Below are 6,735 nucleotides of genomic sequence, written 5' to 3'. Positions count from 1 at the left end.
TCTTTCCCTGGCCTCTGTTAAGTTACTCATTGCTAAAAAGGAGTGTTTTTACAGTGTCACAGTGAATTGTATTAACTTTACTGCTGTAGAAGCATGTATAGTATATACTTGAAAGGAGTTACGTGCTTAATCTCTCAACTGGCATCAGAGGTAACAGGTTCCTTAGCCATTCACTCATGGGGGCTAAAAGAGACAAGAAACCCACATAATCTCTGGCAGAGAACAGTTTGTGGAGCCACTGCCCTTCTGTAATAGCTTGCTTTGGAGTTTCCCTCCTTTGTAGCAATTAGCAAAGAGGACAAGTATGGAAAGTAATAAATGATTGCTTGTTTTTCTATCCTGCAATGCTACTGCAACAGCATATATTTGTGTAGATGCACTTTGGGAAGTTCAGGATCTTTAGAAAAATTGAATTTTTACATTTTAAGAGAAGAGATTATTCCTCCAAACTTTTTAAGCTGTGAGATGTAAAGTTAGCTTGGACTATTACTGGAAGTAATACCTATTCAAGAAGGTTGAATCTAATCCATCAATTTTTAAGAGGATCTCTACCTTCCACAGGGTTTATTGTTAGTTGTTGATGTGGCTTCCTTGCCATTTTGACCCTTTTTTTCTTGGGGAACAGAAGTACCGTTCAGAAGAGCCTATTACTTAACCAAGGAATTGCAGGTGAAAATGTTGCACATAGAAACTAAAAGCAATCTGCTGGTGTTTCAGTATTTTTATTGTGCAAGTGCATAGTATTAGAACTTGGGGGGGGGATCAGCAACTGCAATATTTCATTATTTTATTTGTAGCTTAGTATTTTACTTACTAGAGTTTAGTGAGTGCAAAAATTTTCCCAGGTAGCATCAGGAAAGTGTATAGCACTGATTGTTCAAGTGGTAGAGGGCAAGGAGGGTTTTTTTTAAATAGGTATTTTAAAAATGTTATAAAAAAACAAAAGCTGGGGTTTTTGAAAAGGCTCCAAGCAAGTGAGGCACTCAGCTCTCACTGAGAACTGAGAGGCCAGCATAAGAATTTGTCCAGCTAAGCCTCAGCATGTCTTAAAGGATGTCTAGGGCTATGGTGCCACAGTAAATAGCAGGTTGTTGCCAAAACATGGTTTCCAGTCAGACAGGACAAGTAAATGAACAAAGATCAGAGCACATCACCAGGCATTAGAATTGCAAGTACAGGGATGCAAATTCAGAGCCAGGGAGTTCAGCCACGATAGCTGGGATGTGAACTGATAGTTTTTTGATGTCAGCTTTTGTTTTTTTACCAGGCAGATGTCTTCCTAGCCTTCTTGCCATCTTGTTTTTCAGGCTGAATTGCTAGGTATTAACTACTGAGATGCTTGAAACCAACCCAATTCAACCACAGTGGTTTCAGTACAGTAAATGGGACCTGATATTCACCAAGAGAAATCTCAGGGTATCTTGCTGAGCTGGTTAGATGTAGAACAGGCCAGTTGTACTCCAGCCAATAGTTTTATTGCTCAAATAGCTGCTTCTCCCACTTGATGCCAGTGTTACCAAGTGTAGATTGCTATGGAAATAAGTCAATACCATGTGTGAAAGGAGCACACATCACTTATGCCTACATCACTTTTAGGGACAACCTCTGCAATGAAGCAAGAGTCAAATGACCCTGAAGACTGTAATTACTCCCCTCGTAAATGGCCCTTTCCTGATATAGTCAATATGCATAATGCTTGGAAGACACCTGCAATTTTGCATAATTTCTACACATTGTTATTTATATTTCTTGTGAGGATAAGCAAAAGGCATTATAAAAGCCCAGCATTCAAACTGTGCCCACCCCCAGTTTGTAATGTCAGAAGGGAAAAGGAGGCTCAGTAATTTTGTCCAAGATTTCAATGCATTTAATTTTTAACCTTTTAATTAGTTCTTTCTTTAATAGGTATCTGTCACTTTGGGAGTTGAGCAGTCATCTGTGAATCTAGAGGTAACAGTCTGATGTGTGGAAATCTTGGTGCTGTTAAAGTATGAGTGGTTTTGCAAGTGGTGTCACAGAATTGTGGTTTTCCTGACAAGTTTCTTAGGGTTTCTGTTCTTAGCAGTGGCAGGATGACACTTCTGGAAAGCATCTGATGTCTGGCCACTCCCTTTTCTACTGCCCTTGTCAGAGGTCTCCAGTCATATACACACCTGCTAGTTTACATTAGACAGGCTATTTCACTCATTCACTAGAGCAGAGTCAGCTATTGTCATGTTTTGTAGTGCAAGTTTAAAATTAGCTTGGTGTTATTCCATTTAGATTATATGGTGTCATTTGTGGACTTAAATAGTAATTGAAAGTGATGCCACTGAAGCTTTGTATGTTCTTCAGTGAGCAAGGAGACAACAACCAAAAAATTGGCAGGTGGAGAAGAGGAAATCTTTCTGCCAGCTACACCAGCTGCCACCTTCTTTTGGTATTTCCTAGAATCCTGCCAGTCACTGCTTCCTCTTCCCTTATATGCCACCTCTCTCTCCTGTGTGGGACAGCTGAGCTATGTCTGTGCCTTTTGGTAATCCCTACAAAGGGACCTGGGAGAGTCCTCAGCACTCATGAAGACATTCATCTCAATGACCTTTCCACAAGTGTAACATCTTTTCCATGGACTAATTTAATGTCCAGTATTTATTATGTACCTGTGAGCACAGGTGAATTTGTGCTGTGATCTTCCATTTGAACTAAAAATATATGAACCAAAATACATTTGTACCAAATTATGTTTTCTTTTGTCACTCTTTCTGTATATATGTTAAAAAAAACACAAAAACCCCTTCTACTATGAAGACCTTTAGTCAGTCTTGTTACTTTCAAGTTTATTTTTAAAGTATTAGAACTGCATTTTTTTCTTGGGACAACTCTGTACATTGTGGTAATCTACAATTTAATTTATTCTCCCCTTAAAAGGAGAGAATAAAAGTACCACAGTCCTGCTTTGTGATTTGTTCATGGGAGACTCATCTCTGAGTTCAGTGGCACGTAGAAGCCTGAAGGACCCTTTTGGGGTCAGAAGAGGTGGTGTAAATGAGAGGCAAAGCAAGGTCAACCAGAAGGAGCACTTGGGGCTTGCATAGCTTCAGGACACTGATCAACGATGGATAGGACAGAATTCCATTTGTCATTCTGTGTGAGTCACATAGGTCCCATCTTCTCTGAGTCTGAGGATTACAATGGCAAGTAAGAACACACAGCACATTTTGGACCTCAGTCTGAAATCGTAACACAGAGTGCTTCTTCTCTTAAGAATGACAATAGTAATAACATATACTTTCTTTGCCATTTTATCTGTATTGCTTACCAAAACAGCAAGCTGAGGATATCAGACTTGTTTCTGGCTATCTGCTTTTGTATTACTTTGTACAGGGAAGCTGTCTTTTGGACACTACTAAGAAATGTCCTACTTGGTCAGAACAATGCCTAATCCATCCAACGTGGTATCCTGTCTCCAGAAGTGGCATTATAAGATTCTGTTTAGGAAGAGCAAAAAAAACCTGACTACTATCTGAGGTCCATTCCCAGCATCCACAGTCATCAATTAGGGAGATTACAGACTGATCTCTGCTTTTTCCCTGTTTATGGACATTTTGTCACTTAATTTTTCTACCCTCTTTTTGGAACTGCTCATACTGTTTGCCTGTAAAACCTGCTGTGACTACATATTTCACAAGTTATTTGCCTGATTTGTAAGAAAACACTTTATTGTATCTGTTAAACAAATCTCTTATTATTGTCAGTGATCCTAGTTCTAGGTGGGATTTAGTGAATACTTTTTTCATTAGTCTTCTTTCCAGGTAGGCTTCTCCTCTCTTAACTGAAAAGTCTCAGCTTTTTAAGTCTCCCCTGATAAGAGAGCTGCACCATCATCCACATAATTTTATCTGTCCTTCTCAGTACCTTCCCTCCATCCATTATGTTCTTGCAATGCTGAGAGCAGCCTGTCATGTGTTAGTCAGAATGTTAGTGCACCTGGGTTTTACACATTGGCAAAATGATGTTCTCTGCATTGTTCTCAACACCCTTCCTGATGATGCTTGACAATTTGATGCCTCTTTTGGCTGACACTGCATATTGAGCTGATGAATGAAACTATGAATAACTAATGGGAATATACTATTGTGATCAAGGCTGGCTGTGTTATGCAGTTAATATAGTCAAAGTGATATTTTATTTTTTATTGAAACCATGTGTAATTGCTAGGCTTAGCGAAAGACAAATACTATCAGTCAGGGTGCCAGCTCCAAATTGAACAGCTTTGGGTCACTGTATTTTTGCAGTCTCCCCTTTCTCTCTGCCCAGAGCATTAGTAGTATAGCTTACTATATAGACTAGAGCACCTATGAGTAATATGCCTTCCTGGGTTTGTGTGCAGAAGCCAAAGGCAACTTTTAAACTTAGGTCTCTTGTTCAAAACCTTGATTACCAGGATGTGGAAACACTTCTCTCTCATGCTTGCTTTTGAAGAGGTTGTATGACTCAGATGCACAAATTAACTTCTAGATGAAAGTACAGTAGAAGATTTAGCCCAGGAGCAACACCTACCCAGTTTTATAATCCTGTCACACATGCAACTTTAATAGAAGCCTGTAGAATAAACGAAACTAACCATAGAAACAATTAGGCAACAGCATTTGTAATTCAGGGAATTTCCAGCAGATTAGTAACTGGCTGTGAAGAGCCTGTGGCCTAAAATGCAACCTTGAGCTTCTAATTCCTAGGAAGTTGTGTTGTAGTGGTTATTGCTGCTGAACAATTAACACCTGGAAGACTTTAAAAAAATGTGGCTTTTAATTTCTCTTTTCCATGTTCAGCCTATGAAATCTCTGATTCTGGCATGAATCACAGCTCTTTGCCATTCAGCTCTTCCCTGAGGCCTGCAGGGCCAGCAGTCCACCAGAGCATGCCACAAAGAACGGAGGCATTGATCCAAGGAAGCAATCAGGTACATGTGTGCTTCTTTCTCCACAGAGCTCTCTAACCTGGAAAGCTGTTTTGAAACATTCATCCCAGAATTTTAAACAATCTGAAATGAGACAGCTTCCTAGAACTTCATAGGCCTCCTGGTTCAGGTATCTAAGCTGCGAGTAGTTGTGAGGGCTCAGACTCAAGTGTTATATGAGAAAGTAATCAATCACAGATTCCATGTAGTTTGTGTGTGGAAAGCTCCACCAGCTATACTGGACATTGTGTGGTGAAAGTTTAGCTTCCTGTAATAGTTGTGTAGCTGCCCAGTTGCTCTCTGGAGCAAGGAATTAACTAACATAGGCAGAGAAATACAGTGCCCCTTGCTTCTAAGTTGGATTCTGTGTCCTACTAAGGAAAGAAGAATGAGTGAACTTGAGTCCAGGGACACGTAGTGTCTGGGGGTGGCAACATCAGCTTGAAGATACTTAGAAATTTGAAAAGGTCAGAATCCCACTTCTTGCTGTCTTACTGCATTTTTTTTTTTTTTAATTTCCTCCCTCAGGGCTGGCTGTCATTACTGCTTACATCAGTGGAGAGATTCCCACTGAATTTCAGGGATGAGTGGATGAGTTACTAAGTTGCTGTACTGGAAAGGCATGCAATTAAAAAAGCCATGTTGTTCTCACTGAGTTGGAGCCAAGGATGACCAAGTATGATTGCTCAAGTACAGCTGTGCAGTGTAACCCTGCCACTATGAAGGTAGGTGGTTGCATTTTAAATGCAAGGGAAACCCAGCCTGGCCAGAAGCTGCAGTTTTGCAACTTTGACCCACTGGGGCCCTGCTCAGGCACAGGGAGCTACAGCTAGGAATTTTGCTTGGGAGTCAGAGCCATAATCTCTAAATGGTAGGGTTTGATCTGCAGAAGTTATCTCAGCATAGCAACTTCACTGCAGCTGGTGACTTCTGGCAGGTGTGTGATTTACGAGGAGGAGCCTTCAGCTGGAAAACAATTTTCAGGTGCTTTGCACTGAATGGAAAGTGCAGAAAAGGTGGTTTTATTGATAGTTTTTGCATAGTGTTTTTTTCCTTGTTTGAATACACTCTAACATTTTAAAAGTACTTTTCTAAAGTAATTATTTCTGACAAACCTGAAGAGCTGCCCCCACACTGTTTATCTAGCTCCAACTGTAAGTCTCAGCCTCCCCAACAGGAAGGTATGGACATGCCCTTATTTTTGTGAGTCTTCCCATGAATTCCTGTGGAAACAGTCGCTTCCATAATGATGTTTTGAGGGCTCAGGAAAGACAGGGAAACTACAAACATGTGAACTCAGTGCTTTAGAGAAAAATGAAGACTGCCAGTGTTTCCATAATTAAAGATATGTTATTTAAACTGCCCCCACCTCTGTTTTCCTTACTCGAAAGGAATGACACGTGAAACTGTGCATTAGGGCTGGGAAGCAAGGTAAGGTTGTAAAAGTGATTGCATTCGATTATGTCATGTCCTTTTTGATGACCTGGATAAAACATGTCCCAAGCAGTGCCTGGAGAGGGACAAGACTTTTGGGGGGCTACCCGGAGGTGATGAGTGGTGCAATAATCACGACCCCTCTGCCAGGCTGCGCAGCCCCTCGCACCCACCCGGGGCCCAGGGGCCGTGTGGGGCTCCCATCCCGCCGGCAGAGAGAGGGGCGTTAGGAGGCTCCGCTCCCAAGGCCGGGTTAACTTCGTTCCAGTACCGACCCCTGTGTGCATGGCGGGGGGCACACTTCGCGGTACCGCTTTCTCCGGAGCGCGCCGAGAGGCCGGGAAACTTCCCGAGCAAGCCGCTTC

Source organism: Chaetura pelagica, unplaced genomic scaffold (assembly GCF_000747805.2).
Source record: "Chaetura pelagica isolate M959 unplaced genomic scaffold, ChaPel_1.0 scaffold195, whole genome shotgun sequence".
NCBI classification, from domain to species: domain Eukaryota; kingdom Metazoa; phylum Chordata; class Aves; order Apodiformes; family Apodidae; genus Chaetura; species Chaetura pelagica.
Note: the sequence above shows the minus strand (reverse complement) of the source record.